The following is an 18996-nucleotide window of genomic DNA, read 5'->3' as shown; positions in this document are numbered from 1 at the left end:
CAACTTCTTAATAATTAGCCTATATATGTATGCTCATGTACCCTTGGTTCAGTTATTAGGATTAAAGCTTACTCTACGTATTTTCGTTTCATATATAATTTTTTTATACACATTATTTTTTTATTATATATTGGTCAGGCTTACTAAGTAAAATTATGGGGTAAAAAGCAGGAGTCAGATCACAACTCATTTCACTAGAAAATTATATTTTATTATCTTTAATTTTTAGTTCCATTCCCAATGTTAATGAATTATTCGCAGTTTTTTTTATGTACATAAACTTTATCCAACACATTTGCTCTGGCAAAAATACTTATATTAAAATCATAATTATAAATTGTGTTTTTATCTTCCAGACCCATATCGACCTCCTCTGTATACATGTAGTAAAATTATGGGGTAAAAAGCAGGAGTCAGATCACAACTCATTTCACTAGAAAATTATATTTTATTATTTTTAATTTTTAGTTCCTTATTCCCCAATGTTAATGAATTATTCGCAGTTTTTTTTTATGTACATAAACTTTATTCAACACATTTGCTCTGGCAAAAATACTGATATTAAAATCATAATTATAAATTGTGTTTTTATCTTCCAGACCCATATAGACCTCCTCTGTATACATGTAGTAAAATTATGGGGTAAAAAGCAGGAGTCAGATCACAACTCATTTCACTAGAAAATTATATTTTATTATTTTTAATTTTTAGTTCCTTATTCCCCAATGTTAATGAATTATTCGCAGTTTTTTTTTATGTACATAAACTTTATTCAACACATTTGCTCTGGCAAAAATACTGATATTAAAATCATAATTATAAATTGTGTTTTTATCTTCCAGACCCATATCGACCTCCTCTGTATACATGTAGTAAAATTATGGGGTAAAAAGCAGGAGTCAGATCACAACTCATTTCACTAGAAAATTATATTTTATTATTTTTAATTTTTAGTTCCTTATTCCCCAATGTTAATGAATTATTCGCAGTTTTTTTTTATGTACATAAACTTTATCCAACACATTTGCTCTGGCAAAAATACTTATATTAAAATCATAATTATAAATTGTGTTTTTATCTTCCAGACCCATATCGACCTCCTCTGTATACATGTAGTAAAATTATGGGGTAAAAAGTAGGAGTCAGATCACAACTCATTTCACTAGAAAATTATATTTTATTATCTTTAATTTTTAGTTCTTTATTCCCCAATGTTAATGAATTATTCGCAGTTTTTTTTATGTACATAACCTTTATCCAACACATTTGCTCTGATAAAAATACTGATATTAAAATCATAATTATAAATTGTGTTTTTATCTTCCAGACCCATATCGACCTCCTCTGTATACATTGGTGAAGGGGTCGCCCATTTTTCTTCAATTTTTTCCGTCTCCTTTTTCTCTTTTTCTACATCTTTCTCTATATTCGTCAGTGAAAATAATTCGTTACAGGAATTACTTTCATCGGAAGACCTTCGTGAATTTTTATTTCGATTAGATTGGAGGTCTTTCTCATTAGTTGTAAATTATTTTGTAATTTGTAATTTTATTCAATATGTGTTTTTATAACAAGTTCGTGTAAGGGTTCGATAATAGATTTTAAAGTTTCCTCCAATTGTAAATTCGTCTGATTTTTAAACTGGTTGAGATCATCGAATTTTACTTACCTTTGGTTAATTAAGACAAAATATTCATCGTACTATATTTTACAAACTTTATATGAAATGAACTTAAATTTTTTCTAAATTCTGTAGCTGTACTGTAGCTGTACTGTAGCTGTACTGTAGCTGTACTGTAGCTGTACTGTAGCTGTACTGTAGCTGTACTGTAGCTGTACTGTAGCTGTACTGTAGCTGTACTGTAGCTGTACTGTAGCTGTACTGTATCTGTACTGTATCAGTACTGTATCTATACTGTATCTGTTTATATGTCAACATTTGCCAGCTGTTTTAGTCTATCGTTAAGAATAATCCATGTTCTTGTTTATTAGATGACGATCGATGTGAAGAAAAGACTAAGACTGTGAAGTTCCACTTTTTATACCATATGGAGCTCACACGTACACATACCCACACATTGATTTTCAACCCCCCAAATTTTAATTACGTATGAAAGTAGAAAAGCGAGGCACAAATTCGAAAATGTTTATATATTTTCAAAAAGTTTATATCAACCTTAATATGAGTACTTGGAGAAATTAATTAAGCAGATAAAAGGAATGGGATTGGGAATGGATTCTCCCATAATGACGGTGTACTAGACCCCAGTGAAGACAAAAATAAATTCTATTATGATATTCGATGACGTAGCTTGTGAAAAACAAGACAACATAAGATCTTATTTTTGTATGGGTCGACATAAAAACATCGACTCTTTTTATTTATGTCAAACATATAGTCATACACCGAAACATTTGATTCGTGACAATGCCAACTTTATTATAATGTTTAAACAAGATGATTTAAATATGCGGCATATATATCGTGATCATATTAAAGCTCATATGAATTATGAAACATTTGTAAAAAATTTTTTAAAGTATTGGGAGGATAAGTACGGATTCCTCTTGATTAACAAGGATGATGAAATGGATAATGGGAGGTACAGAATTTGATCTATTTATTATGATTTAAGGAGTGATATCAATAAAAGCTGGGTTAGATACCAACAATCCCACAGTTTATCAATAGATTTCAATATGTCTAGATCACTTACATTATCTTTGAATGGAAATAGTTTCATTATAAATAGAAACTTTTTTTCACCTATCGAATTGAATTGGCAATATGAATGAGCTCTTATTGGGTTTAATATGTATAATGCGATTCCAAATATTGACGAAGAAAATAATTTAATTGGATCATACATCACCGATTTCATTTACAATAAGCCAGAAGACTATAACCTTGAAAAAACATATTAAATCCAAAGTAATAATAATACACGTTAAATTGAAATAACTACCTCACGATAGTCAGTTTTCTTTAATAAGGAATGGTCGGTTAGACAATTGTTTGGCCTCCATTAAAAAGTATTAGAACCGCATCCTACTAAAACCTATCGATCAGATCAGACTTTGAACATATTAAAAATTAATACAATTCGTTTGGATATATATATGTAATATAATCAGCGGTTCATATGTTGATAATACACCGAATCATACGTTACATGAGTTTAGCATTAATGTTCCACTTGGGTGTAAAATGACAGTGACACCACATAACCTAATTTAATTACCAATAAACTATGATGAAGTGAAAACACTATCTATACGCATTGTTGACAAAAACGGTGAATTTACGGAATTTACGTGGTGAAAACGTTTCGATTCGGATGCACATTCGGCTGATAGAATGAGTATTTATTATAAAAGACGTAACCTTAGTCCTCAGATAAGCATTACTAATTGTAAAGCTATAGAAAGAGGACCATCAGTAAAAAGAAGGCACTCACTTTGAAAAATAAATTATTTTTTAAGTCGTTAGGATTGAAGCTTCGAGTATAATATAAAAAGTGAAAAGGAAAACAATGAACGAAATTTTAAATGTTCGAGAAAAGGTTTACTCAGATGAGAGTATTTCGAAGAAAGAGTTTCATATTTATTCATTGTATAATCAAACATTTAAACCAAACGATGAAATCCCAATTCCTATCCAAAATCAAGACTTGTACGTGCTTCATCACGAAAGTTACCTTAATTTTCAAGGAATTATTAGGAAAGATTCACCGAATGGATAATGATAATGTTACCACTTTTTTTTAATAATTGTATGGTTTACTTTTTGGATAAAATTAAGAACGAAATAAAAGGATGTGAGATTGATAGAACACGATTTGTTGGCATGACTACCACCCTAAAACATTTTATATCTCTGGATAATCTTCAAAGTCAAAATCTATTAATTTTTGGATGGAGCAGTGAAGACGAAATTTCTACGGGACCCCACTTCAACTCTTCTGTACCATTAAAAATATTTCTGGGATTTGCTGAGGATTATAAAAAAGTTTTGTTAAATTGTAAGCACGAACTTGTGTTGATGATGATGAATATAACGTGGAAAATCCCCCATGTAACTTCTTGTGATTTTGCAAAAATTAAGATGACGATATTATTAAAAGTGGTGTAAAACTACCAATTGCATTCCGGAGTTGGGATTCATATGGCATGGCAGCCAACACAGCTTGTCAGTTAACAGCGAAAAACCACGATTTTCTATAATTGTATTTAAATAAAATGAAGAACTTATCACAAATATTTTATCAAACTTGAAAGTTCTTTTAAATTCTGAGTCATGTTCATATGATAATCCCACCTTTATGAAATTTATACAAGATTTGAATTTAGTTACTATAATCGAGAGTCACAACCATTTTTAATCCCAAATGTATTTAAATTGAAGCCCCCATTGTTGTGGTTGATCTTTCATATCAAAACGAATCAGAGAAAAATGGTCCTATTGATGTGAGAATTTCAATAGAACTCAGGACACTAAGTCATGAAAATACTAAAGCCTTTTGTCTCCTTATACATGATCGTTGAGTAGAATATAACCCATTAAACAGACATGTACAACGAGTTGTTTAAAGTTAAGAAAATGAAGAAAGAAACTGTTTCGGTTGTTGTCACAGGTTTCTTTGATAATAAAAAAATAAAATATAATATATATATAATAAAAAAATAAAAAATAAAATAATAAATTGGAATTGTATTCGAAAAAGATCCTAGCTTGAATAGTAGTTTTTTAATAGAACCACCATATGATTTTACTTTGTTAAATACAAAATCCAGAAAAACTGCAATTTGGTTAACCAATAAACATCAAAACATTTTATAGAACGATGGAGAAAATAGTTTTCCACAAACTCAAAGATTTACAAACGGAAAACTGATTTTTTGTAAGGGTTTTCAAAAGAAGCGATTTTGGGAATCGTCAGCTTGTCAATATCGAGGAAGTGGGCTGTCTCTCATTAAACAGGTTAAATGTAAACCGGTTTCCAAATTGTCAAACACATCTTAAAGGCGGGGTTTGTGATCTAAACAATGCTTACAATATTTTGACATTTTTTAAGTGCAGCATCAAAACAAGAAAATAATTTTATATACAGTATTTTAAAGTTGTGGCTAGATGTGTAAGGAGCTACAATAAAACAAGATTGAAAAAAAAAATTTCATGAAGAAATTTACCAATTCATCGAGCAATTTAAAGGATAGAAAATCGGTCAGCACATTCATTACTTTCTAAAAACAAAAACTTTGTTTATGAATCAAGGTGAACATGATCTGAAAACTACAAACTATGGTGAACACTTTACATTTTGTAATCCTCTCTTAACATCAGCAACGTGCGCATGCGTCTTCTGTGCAACTATGCAACCAGAACGAAGCCAGAAAATTAATATCAATGTATAACAAATCATGTTCGCAATACCATATCTGCTTGCCGCAGATCATTCATACCCCATGTAATACCTCGCTTTCGTTGAAAGTTTTTTCGAGATGGACCGTTCAACTCATTTACAATTTCTCGCTTAATCATATTCTTCTTATAGGCTAAAAAGCGACACCTTCTAACTGTATTGTGTTTTTTTTTTGGTTATTATACTCGTATGTGACTTGATACACATTTAAATATGTAATCTTAAAAGTTTTTAATCTTTAATAGAATTTTGTTTTAAAGCTATCGGGCTGAAACTTTCCAAAAAGTTTTCTTTCTATTGCAGGTAGTATATAAGTCGGAACCAGCCGGATCGGACAACTATATCTTATAGCTCCCATAGGAACTATCGGGGAAAAAATTAAAAAAAAATTATATCTTTGGTGTTTTTTTAACATCTACCTTTCTAAGCTTGAATATAACATTTTTAAATTAGTTCTGAATTTCGAATTAAATTTTACCAAATTTGGACGACTATATCATATAGCTCCCATGGGAACAATCGGAAAATTAGTGGTAAAATAATATTGAAAAATTATATCTTCGGTGTTTTTAGCATATATCCTCCTACGCTTGGAAATAACATTTTTTATTGGGTTTTGAACTTTGAATTAAATTTTATCAAAATCGGATGACTATATCATATAGCTGCCATAAGAACGATCGGAAAATTAGTAGGAAAACATGAATTACAAGTGATATTTTTTGTGTTTTTTAACATATAACCTTATAAGCTTGAAAATAACATTTTTTAATTAGTTCTGAATTTCGAATAAAAATTTTATTAAAATCGGACGACTATATCATATAGCAGTCATAGGAACGATCGGATAGTTGGTGGGAAATAATGTGAAACAAATTATAGCTTTGGAGCTTTCGAATTCAATTAAAAAAAATTATTGATTATTTTTTATAACTGCAAGGGTATACAAACTTCGGCTTGCCGAAGTTAACTTCCTTTCTTGTTTTTGGCATATAATCAAATTATTTTACAAATTATTTTACAAATTATTTTTAAAAATAAATTATATTTTTTGAATTTACATACCCTAATTAGCCAAGAACCGTTATCTAAGATTTTTTACTAACAACACTATAGTGTTGATAAACGAACAAAGTCAGCTGTTCGATTGACTTTGTTGTGTGCTTAAATTAGTGAAAAATCTTTGCAAACTTTCACTGTTTATTTTGTGGAGCAACAAATCGATTTTTTATTTCTGATTATTGCAAATCGTAGCAAATGTATTTATAAATGTATCTTAGATAACATGTTTTGATTATTATGACTTGTTGTCCAACTGTAAACTGTTTTATATGTGTACCTTTTTAGCTTAAAACTAACAAGTTTGTTTGTGTTCCGTGCTGTTTAACTTATAAATGGCACAACGTTGCAAAAAGGTAAAAACGCAAAGTTGTTACCAAATGTATCCTTAATATCGCAAAACTAATCAATATTGCATTTTTTTTTTTTGCACGTTTCTTCAAAAAAATGACTTATGTCCAGCAACTTATGAGCTTCCACACGCTGCACTTCTCGATGTTTGGGAGAAAAACAGGCGCTCGGAGATTCTCTAAGAAGCTACATATATGTTTGTATACAAACACAACTGTACGGCGAGCAATTTGATGAAAGTTTAAATCAGCAAATATCAACCGAAATTGAATGTATCATTGGTTACATTAAAAAACATTTGCCAAAATGCTACCGTATAATGGACCAATTTAAGAAAAACCACTCTTTGTGGCTAGCCGGCAATATGAGTTTAAGTTTGGTGCTCAAAATATGTCATCGAATAACGAGGTCGCTCAAAAATGAATTATGAGGATGCTGACGTAAAGCTCAAAAGAAAAAAACAGAAAAGCAGAAAAATATAACAATTCAAGTTCTCTTTTCCTCAACGCTGCCACCATTTCGGCAAGAAAATCTGTTGGTCAGTTAAAACAGAAAATTAGCAAAACTGATTCCAGTCCCATATCTTCTGAAAAAGCCTTATCCTTTTTTATGGAAACTAATTTTACTAAACAGCAATATCAAAATATTAGAAAACTAAATAAATTACAGGGCTGCGATATCTACCCACCATATTCGAAAATAGTGGAGGAGAAATTAAAATGTAGGCCTGATAAAATTGTTTGCAGCGAAAATGAAACTCAAGTCTCCTTACAAAACTTGTTGAACCATACCGCTTCCCGCATACTAATCTACAAGAGGAAGTCTGTGAAACGCTTACGGATATAACTCAGTGCTTACTTATTTTCAGCTACGGTTGGTACAGGTCATAGCTCATACAAACAAATATGTAACATAACTGAATCTCCAACTTTAGATGACTCTCTTTTTGTGACCTCAATAATACCCATTAAAATGGTAGATCAAGCAGAAAGAGTTATTTGGCTGAATAAATCTCCGCAACCCACAAGATTTTTCGGTCCTCTGAAAATTTCGTATATTAAAAAATCAACATCTCTCATAATAAACGAAAAAGAAAATTTACACACTCAAATTAAAAATCTAAATGTCTACATGCACTCTTATAAGAACAGCGAAATTTGATGGTCACCTAACCCTAATAGACGGCCAGGTTTTAAATATATTAACAGGAACGAAATTTTGTCAGTCATGTCCAATGTGTGGAGCAAAACCAACTCAAATTTTTGAAATAAATTATTTCTCTTCCAAAACATTTGATATGAAGCCAAATCCGGATTAATATGGAATAAGCCTCCTTCATGCGTGGATACGTTGCTTTGCATTTGTACTTAAATTATCAAATAGAATCGATCTAAAAAGTTGCATGTCAAAGGTGAAGACAAAGACAAACTGGCGGGACGGAAACACCAAATTCAAAATGTGACTTTATGTAGACAAGCCGAGGCAAAATAGTATGGGCAACAGTAAGGACGGAAACGCGGCGAGAAGAGCATTCCCTAATTCAAAACAATTTTCTTCGATTTTAGGAGTAGACCGCCATTTGATTCATCGCCTTTACGTTATTTTAATTGCTATAAATTGTTATTGTCCCATAAATTCTGAAATAAAAAACAAATTATTTTGTTTTGATACTTTCACCACATGTATGTCGAGCTATCCTTGGTACCCCATGTCTCCGACTGTACACAAAATGTTAGTACACGGATATAAAATCATACAAGGATCAATCGTTCCAGTTGGCTCTTTGGGAGAAGGTGCATCGGAAGCAAGGCATAAATTATTTAAAGCTGACAGAAAGCATCACGCAAGAAAATGTCTGATGGGTTTCACAGGGCTATGGATTCGTCCGATCCTTTACTCTCTAATCTCCGCATCACCAAAGGACAAAACAAAAGGCAATTATAAGGCAATGGTCCGATTCAAAAAGCAACAAACTCCGAAATTACACATTAATCTTAATAGTAAATATAAAAAATTTTAAGTTTTTATCTTTAAAACTAGAGTTTAGGCCAAAAAAATAGACCTTTTTTCCATAGTGCAATAGAGGACCCTTTTCAAATTTTCAGATCTTTCCTTATCAAAAGAAAAATGTGCAAACATGTCATGATATTTATAAATGTTAAACATATTAGCACTTGCTATTTATACCCATTTAAATATAATCCTTTCCTCACGCAACTCCTCTAATAGGAGAAAAATTTCATTATTGTGACTAGTGTTACCCGCTGCCTTTGATGCCACCAACATTTCTAATCGTTCGACTAACTCATTAACATCATTCCAGCATACATAGTTGTATTTGACTTCTTAAGGGTCATGTAATCAAAACCTGTTTTTGATCGAAGTTGAGTAGACGTTGTAGGATTGAATGTATTGCCTATCAACTTCTTAATAATTAGCCTATATATGTATGCTCATGTACCCTTGGTTCAGTTATTAGGATTAAAGCTTACTCTACGTATTTTCGTTTCATATATAATTTTTTTATACACATTATTTTTTTATTATATATTGGTCAGGCTTACTAAGTAAAATTATGGGGTAAAAAGCAGGAGTCAGATCACAACTCATTTCACTAGAAAATTATATTTTATTATCTTTAATTTTTAGTTCCTTGTTCCCCAATGTTAATGAATTATTCGCAGTTTTTTTTTATGTACATAAACTTTATCCAACACATTTGCTCTGGCAAAAATCCTGATATTAAAATCATAATTATAAATTGTGTTTTTATCTTCCAGAACCATATCGACCTCCTCTGTATACATTGGTGAAGGGGTCGCCCCTTTTTCTTCATTTTTTTCCGTCTCCTTTTTCTTTTTTTCTACATCTTTCTCAATATTCGTCAGTGAAAATAATTCGTTACAGGAATTACTTTCATCGGAAGACTTTCGTGAATTTTTATTTCGATTAGATTGGAGGTCTTTATAAAAAATTTCAAGTTTTTATCTTTAAAACTAGAGTTTAGGCCAAAAAAATAGACCTATTTTCCATAGTGCAATAGAGGACCCTTTTCAAATTTTCAGATCTTTCCTTATCAAAAGAAAAATGTGCAAACATGTCATGATATTTATAAATGTTAAACATATTAGCACTTGCTATTTATACCCATTTAAATATAATCCTTTCTTCACGCAACTCCCCTAATAGGAGAAAAATTTCATTAGTGTGACTAGTGTTACCCGCTGCCTTTGATGCCACCAACATTTCTAATCGTTCGACTAACTCATTAACATCATTCCAGCATACATAGTTGTATTTGACTTCTTAAGGGTCATGTAACCAAAACCTGTTTTTGATCGAAGTTGAGTAGACGTTGTAGGATTGAATGTATTGCCTATCAACTTCTTAATAATTAGCCTATATATGTATGCTCATGTACCCTTGGTTCAGTTATTAGGATTAAAGCTTACTCTACGTATTTTCGTTTCATATATAATTTTTTTATACACATTATTTTTTTATTATATATTGGTCAGGCTTACTAAGTAAAATTATGGGGTAAAAAGCAGGAGTCAGATCACAACTCATTTCACTAGAAAATTATATTTTATTATCTTTAATTTTTAGTTCCATTCCCAATGTTAATGAATTATTCGCAGTTTTTTTTATGTACATAAACTTTATCCAACACATTTGCTCTGGCAAAAATACTTATATTAAAATCATAATTATAAATTGTGTTTTTATCTTCCAGACCCATATCGACCTCCTCTGTATACATGTAGTAAAATTATGGGGTAAAAAGCAGGAGTCAGATCACAACTCATTTCACTAGAAAATTATATTTTATTATTTTTAATTTTTAGTTCCTTATTCCCCAATGTTAATGAATTATTCGCAGTTTTTTTTTATGTACATAAACTTTATTCAACACATTTGCTCTGGCAAAAATACTGATATTAAAATCATAATTATAAATTGTGTTTTTATCTTCCAGACCCATATCGACCTCCTCTGTATACATGTAGTAAAATTATGGGGTAAAAAGCAGGAGTCAGATCACAACTCATTTCACTAGAAAATTATATTTTATTATCTTTAATTTTTAGTTCCATTCCCAATGTTAATGAATTATTCGCAGTTTTTTTTATGTACATAAACTTTATCCAACACATTTGCTCTGGCAAAAATACTTATATTAAAATCATAATTATAAATTGTGTTTTTATCTTCCAGACCCATATCGACCTCCTCTGTATACATGTAGTAAAATTATGGGGTAAAAAGCAGGAGTCAGATCACAACTCATTTCACTAGAAAATTATATTTTATTATCTTTAATTTTTAGTTCCTTATTCCCCAATGTTAATGAATTATTCGCAGTTTTTTTTATGTACATAACCTTTATCCAACACATTTGCTCTGATAAAAATACTGATATTAAAATCATAATTATAAATTGTGTTTTTATCTTCCAGACCCATATCGACCTCCTCTGTATACATTGGTGAAGGGGTCGCCCATTTTTCTTTAATTTTTTCCGTCTCCTTTTTCTCTTTTTCTACATCTTTCTCTATATTCGTCAGTGAAAATAATTCGTTACAGGAATTACTTTCATCGGAAGACCTTCGTGAATTTTTATTTCGATTAGATTGGAGGTCTTTCTCATTAGTTGTAAATTATTTTGTAATTTGTAATTTTATTCAATATGTGTTTTTATAACAAGTTCGTGTAAGGGTTCGATAATAGATTTTAAAGTTTCCTCCAATTGTAAATTCGTCTGATTTTTAAACTGGTTGAGATCATCGAATTTTACTTACCTTTGGTTAATTGAGACAAAATATTCATCGTACTATATTTTACAAACTTTATATGAAATGAACTTAAATTTTTTCTAAATTCTGTAGCTGTACTGTAGCTGTACTGTAGCTGTACTGTAGCTGTACTGTAGCTGTACTGTAGCTGTACTGTAGCTGTACTGTAGCTGTACTGTAGCTGTACTGTAGCTGTACTGTAGCTGTACTGTAGCTGTACTGTAGCTGTACTGTAGCTGTACTGTAGCTGTACTGTAGCTGTACTGTAGCTGTACTGTATCTGTACTGTATCAGTACTGTATCTATACTGTATCTGTTTATATGTCAACATTTGCCAGCTGTTTTAGTCTATCGTTAAGAATAATCCATGTTCTTGTTTATTAGATGACGATCGATGTGAAGAAAAGACTAAGACTGTGAAGTTCCACTTTTTATACCATATGGAGCTCACACGTACACATACCCACACATTGATTTTCAACCCCCCAAATTTTAATTACGTATGAAAGTAGAAAAGCGAGGCACAAATTCGAAAATGTTTATATATTTTCAAAAAGTTTATATCAACCTTAATATGAGTACTTGGAGAAATTAATTAAGCAGATAAAAGGAATGGGATTGGGAATGGATTCTCCCATAATGACGGTGTACTAGACCCCAGTGAAGACAAAAATAAATTCTATTATGATATTCGATGACGTAGCTTGTGAAAAACAAGACAACATAAGATCTTATTTTTGTATGGGTCGACATAAAAACATCGACTCTTTTTATTTATGTCAAACATATAGTCATACACCGAAACATTTGATTCGTGACAATGCCAACTTTATTATAATGTTTAAACAAGATGATTTAAATATGCGGCATATATATCGTGATCATATTAAAGCTCATATGAATTATGAAACATTTGTAAAAAATTTTTTAAAGTATTGGGAGGATAAGTACGGATTCCTCTTGATTAACAAGGATGATGAAATGGATAATGGGAGGTACAGAATTTGATCTATTTATTATGATTTAAGGAGTGATATCAATAAAAGCTGGGTTAGATACCAACAATCCCACAGTTTATCAATAGATTTCAATATGTCTAGATCACTTACATTATCTTTGAATGGAAATAGTTCCATTATAAATAGAAACTTTTTTTCACCTATCGAATTGAATTGGCAATATGAATGAGCTCTTATTGGGTTTAATATGTATAATGCGATTCCAAATATTGACGAAGAAAATAATTTAATTGGATCATACATCACCGATTTCATTTACAATAAGCCAGAAGACTATAACCTTGAAAAAACATATTAAATCCAAAGTAATAATAATACACGTTAAATTGAAATAACTACCTCACGATAGTCAGTTTTCTTTAATAAGGAATGGTCGGTTAGACAATTGTTTGGCCTCCATTAAAAAGTATTAGAACCGCATCCTACTAAAACCTATCGATCAGATCAGACTTTGAACATATTAAAAATTAATACAATTCGTTTGGATATATATATGTAATATAATCAGCGGTTCATATGTTGATAATACACCGAATCATACGTTACATGAGTTTAGCATTAATGTTCCACTTGGGTGTAAAATGACAGTGACACCACATAACCTAATTTAATTACCAATAAACTATGATGAAGTGAAAACACTATCTATACGCATTGTTGACAAAAACGGTGAATTTACGGAATTTACGTGGTGAAAACGTTTCGATTCGGATGCACATTCGGCTGATAGAATGAGTATTTATTATAAAAGACGTAACCTTAGTCCTCAGATAGCATTACTAATTGTAAAGCTATAGAAAGAGGACCATCAGTAAAAAGAAGGCACTCACTTTGAAAAATAAATTATTTTTTAAGTCGTTAGGATTGAAGCTTCGAGTATAATATAAAAAGTGAAAAGGAAAACAATGAACGAAATTTTAAATGTTCGAGAAAAGGTTTACTCAGATGAGAGTATTTCGAAGAAAGAGTTTCATATTTATTCATTGTATAATCAAACATTTAAACCAAACGATGAAATCCCAATTCCTATCCAAAATCAAGACTTGTACGTGCTTCATCACGAAAGTTACCTTAATTTTCAAGGAATTATTAGGAAAGATTCACCGAATGGATAATGATAATGTTACCACTTTTTTTTAATAATTGTATGGTTTACTTTTTGGATAAAATTAAGAACGAAATAAAAGGATGTGAGATTGATAGAACACGATTTGTTGGCATGACTACCACCCTAAAACATTTTATATCTCTGGATAATCTTCAAAGTCAAAATCTATTAATTTTTGGATGGAGCAGTGAAGACGAAATTTCTACGGGACCCCACTTCAACTCTTCTGTACCATTAAAAATATTTCTGGGATTTGCTGAGGATTATAAAAAAGTTTTGTTAAATTGTAAGCACGAACTTGTGTTGATGATGACGAATATAACGTGGAAAATCCCCCATGTAACTTCTTGTGATTTTGCAAAAATTAAGATGACGATATTATTAAAAGTGGTGTAAAACTACCAATTGCATTCCGGAGTTGGGATTCATATGGCATGGCAGCCAACACAGCTTGTCAGTTAACAGCGAAAAACCACGATTTTCTATAATTGTATTTAAATAAAATGAAGAACTTATCACAAATATTTTATCAAACTTGAAAGTTCTTTTAAATTCTGAGTCATGTTCATAAGATAATCTGAATGTCGATTTTAGTAAGAATCAGTATGCCCACCTTTATGAAATTTATACACGATTTGAATTTAGTTACTATAATCGAGAGTCACAACCATTTTTAATCCCAAATGTATTTAAATTGAAGCCCCCATTGTTGTGGTTGATCTTTCATATCAAAACGAATCAGAGAAAAATGGTCCTATTGATGTGAGAATTTCAATAGAACTCAGGACACTAAGTCATGAAAATACTAAAGCCTTTTGTCTCCTTATACATGATCGTTGAGTAGAATATAACCCATTAAACAGACATGTACAACGAGTTGTTTAAAGATAAGAAAAGTAAGAAAGAAACTGTTTCGGTTGTTGTCACAGGTTTCTTTGATAATAAAAAAATAAAATATAATATATATATAATAAAAAAATAAAAAATAAAATAATAAATTGGAATTGTATTCGAAAAAGATCCTAGCTTGAATAGTAGTTTTTTAATAGAACCACCATATGATTTTACTTTGTTAAATACAAAATCCAGAAAAACTGCAATTTGGTTAACCAATAAACATCAAAACATTTTATAGAATGATGGAGAAAATAGTTTTCCACAAACTCAAAGATTTACAAACGGAAAACTGATTTTTTGTAAGGGTTTTCAAAAGAAGCGATTTTGGGAATCGTCAGCTTGTCAATATCGAGGAAGTGGGCTGTCTCTCATTAAACAGGTTTAATGTAAACCGGTTTCCAAATTGTCAAACACATCTTAAAGGCGGGGTTTGTGATCTAAACAATGCTTACAATATTTTGACATTTTTTAAGTGCAGCATCAAAACAAGAAAATAATTTTATATACAGTATTTTAAAGTTGTGTAAGGAGCTACAATAAAACAAGATTGAAAAAAAAAATTTCATGAAGAAATTTACCAATTCATCGAGCAATTTAAAGGATAGAAAATCGGTCAGCACATTCATTACTTTCTAAAAACAAAAACTTTGTTTATGAATCAAGGTGAACATGATCTGAAAACTACAAACTATGGTGAACACTTTACATTTTGTAATCCTCTCTTAACATCAGCAACGTGCGCATGCGTCTTCTGTGCAACTATGCAACCAGAACGGAGCCAGAAAATTAATATCAATGTATAACAAATCATGTTCGCAATACCATATCTGCTTGCCGCAGATCATTCATACCCTTTGTAATACCTCGCTTTCGTTGAAAGTTTTTTCGAGATGGACCGTTCAACTCATTTACAATTTCTCGCTTAATCATATTCTTCTTATAGGCTAAAAAGCGACACCTTCTAACTGTATTGTGTTTTTTTTTTTTGGTTATTATACTCGTATGTGACTTGATACACATTTAAATATGTAATCTTAAAAGTTTTTAATCTTTAATAGAATTTTGTTTTAAAGCTATCGGGCTGAAACTTTCCAAAAAGTTTTCTTTCTATTGCAGGTAGTATATAAGTCGGAACCAGCCGGATCGGACAACTATATCTTATAGCTCCCATAGGAACTATCGGGGAAAAAATTAAAAAAAAATTATATCTTTGGTGTTTTTTAACATCTACCTTTCTAAGCTTGAATATAACATTTTTAAATTAGTTCTGAATTTCGAATTAAATTTTACCAAATTTGGACGACTATATCATATAGCTCCCATGGGAACAATCGGAAAATTAGTGGTAAAATAATATTGAAAAATTATATCTTCGGTGTTTTTAGCATATATCCTCCTACGCTTGGAAATAACATTTTTTATTGGGTTTTGAACTTTGAATTAAATTTTATCAAAATCGGATGACTATATCATATATCTGCCATAAGAACGATCGGAAAATTAGTAGGAAAACATGAATTACAAGTGATATTTTTTGTGTTTTTTAACATATAACCTTATAAGCTTGAAAATAACATTTTTTAATTAGTTCTGAATTTCGAATAAAAATTTTATTAAAATCGGACGATTATATCATATAGCAGTCATAGGAACGATCGGATAGTTGGTGGGAAATAATGTGAAACAAATTATAGCTTTGGAGCTTTCGAATTCAATTTAAAAAAATTATTGATTATTTTTTATAACTGCAAGGGTATACAAACTTCGGCTTGCCGAAGTTAACTTCCTTTCTTGTTTTTGGCATATAAACAAATTATTTTACAAATTATTTTACAAATTATTTTTAAAAACAAATTATATTTTTTGAATTTACATACCTTAATTAGCCAAGAACCGTTATCTAAGAGTTTTTACTAACAACACTATAGTGTTGATAAACGAACAAAGTCAGCTGTTCGATTGACTTTGTTGTGTGCTTAAATTAGTGAAAAATCTTTGCAAACTTTCACTGTTTATTTTGTGGAGCAACAAATTGATTTTTTATTTCTGATTATTGCAAATCGTAGCAAATGTATTTATAAATGTATCTTAGATAACATGTTTTGATTATTATGACTTGTTGTCCAACTGTAAACTGTTTTATATGTGTACCTTTTTAGCTTAAAACTAACAAGTTTGTTTGTGTTCCGTGCTGTTTAACTTATAAATGGCACAACGTTGCAAAAAGGTAAAAACGCAAAGTTGTTACCAAATGTATTCTTAATATCGCAAAACTAATCATTATTGCATTTTTTTTTTTGCACGTTTCTTCAAAAAAATGACTTATGTCCAGCAACTTATGAGCTTCATAGGAAAAGAATTAAAATTTTTCGAAATTCATCTCTATCTTTCTTCAGTAACTAATGAAATACTGTACTCCATTATTTGTAAGATTTATATACCATATCCCACTAAAACGAATTCGATATATCTATACCCGTTACTCGTAGAGTAAAAGGGTATACTATTCGTCGGAAAGTGTGTAACAGGCAGAAGGAAGCGTTTCCGACACCATAAAGTACATATAGTCTTGATCAGGATCACTAGACGAGTCGATCTAGCCATGTCCGTCTGTCCATCTGTCAGTATGAACGCTGACATCTTAGAAACTATAAAAGCTAGAACAGCCAAACTCAATCCGCAAAAATCTGTAGCGCCTCCAGTATTTATGATAGAAACAAAATTTTGTGTTTGTCTCATCAATACCTATCGACTGACCGAAAAATGTGTGCCACGCCCAATCTAACGCCCACACACAGATTAAACGCTTAGATCTGTCTGCCGCCCACTTAACATCTACTGAAAGAGTCGGTACGTGGCGCTGTAGAATATCGCTTTGCTGCTTATATCTTCATTATCCTTTTGCTCCCTTAAACTGAGTAACGGGTATCTGATAGTCAAGGCACTCAACTATAGCGTTCTTCCTTGTTTTTTATTATATTTAAAAAAGTGCCTTTATAGTTTTATTCTTAAAATGTCAAATTTTTTAAGATTATTGGATTATTTCTAAATATAAATTGTCATTACTTTTACCAATATTAAATTTTCCATTTGGTTCATGATATTAACCTGAAGAGAGGTGTACCTTTCCGGCATGTAGAGGATGTGTTCCTCCAATTCGAGAGCAATAGGTTCTCCCCTTGCTTGTTTTCCGCTATTCCTTGAGAATCGGAAATCTTACTTATATCGAACTTAGTTAATTCACTGCTCGGGTTTTATTGGCCGCGCTTAATTCCTTTTTTCACTTTAAAACTTTTTTGTTTTTATTTTAAAGCTTGCTTTTTTTAGAATTCTTTAATCGCACGGCCCCACGTTGGGCGCCAATTAAGTTTCTCACTTGTGATTTAATTAAAAAAATTTACTTTTTTTTGATAATCACTTAGTTAATTCACTGCTCGTTTACTTTTTCTCGATTGGCACTACTGCTCGATTCGGATCTCAAAAACGGACTGCCTGATCTCTAGTTCAATGATCAATAATCAACCCTCGGCTTAAGAGAATTTATCACCAAAAATTGATAAAGAGAATGGCTCAAGAGAGTCGGAAAATAGGATGATGCAATTTGCCAATTAAATTTGAAGTCCAATCTTGGCCGGAAATTGGTGTTTACATTAGCGGAGTTTTAGGGACCGCTTTGGGGATCTTTTTGTTTACGTTAACGGACTCGGGGCTCGCTTTGGGGATCTTTTGTTTACGTTAGCGGACTGGATGCTTACAGCATCCGTTTGATTTGGGCTGCGTGAAATTGATCTGGGTGGGAATGAATCGGAGGCCTGGTTGAAAGAAATAGCTGACCACGGGTTTATCTCGGGTCTGATAGAGTTATTTGGAAATTGGCTCTCGGCTCAAAGTTGTTTATAAATTGGGTAAGAGCCCCTAAATAATGTGTCATATAACTCCCCCCATTCTAAATTGAATCGTCCCGATTCATTGGAACTTATGGGTATATTGAATGTAATTGTTGGGTTAATTCGACAATGATATTTTCTTCTAGGGTATTTTCATTGTCGGGTATATTATTTATTTCATTATCGGAAATATTATTTTCTGGTTCAATTTCTATATGAATTCCATGGCAAATTCAAATTCATTTGAATATTAAAAATTTTCTGAATTTGATTATAATCATAATAGTTAAATATGTAAATGTGAATATGATTAATATTAACGTAACTGATATTTGAGTTTGTTTAATTTGAATAAATGGATTTAGTATGTTAATATTATCGAATGTGAGTTCCGAATCATTAGATATAATATATTCGGATACTAAAAAATCTGTATATTTTCGAGCTGTGATGTAT

At 31.0% G+C, this 18996-nt stretch overlaps 1 long non-coding RNA gene across 13 annotated transcripts in view; it reads left to right on the top strand.

Moving 5' to 3' along the window:
• Positions 1–18996, top strand: part of LOC122817994 (uncharacterized) — a 271976-nt gene that overhangs the window by 64651 nt on the left and 188329 nt on the right. For 4 of the 13 annotated variants that reach the window (XR_007765479.1, XR_007765478.1, XR_007765476.1 and 1 more), the window contains exon 2: positions 6945–8514. The exons of the other annotated variants lie outside the window; for them this stretch is intronic. This is a non-coding gene — a long non-coding RNA (uncharacterized LOC122817994). Of the gene's footprint in view, positions 1–6944; positions 8515–18996 lie in introns of those variants that run through there. 13 annotated transcript variants of the gene reach the window in all.

This window comes from Drosophila biarmipes, unplaced genomic scaffold, assembly GCF_025231255.1.
Source record: "Drosophila biarmipes strain raj3 unplaced genomic scaffold, RU_DBia_V1.1 ptg000017l, whole genome shotgun sequence".
Lineage (NCBI taxonomy): Eukaryota > Metazoa > Arthropoda > Insecta > Diptera > Drosophilidae > Drosophila > Drosophila biarmipes.
The sequence above is the reverse complement of the archived record's forward strand: the minus strand, read 5'-3'. Positions and strand labels throughout refer to the sequence as shown.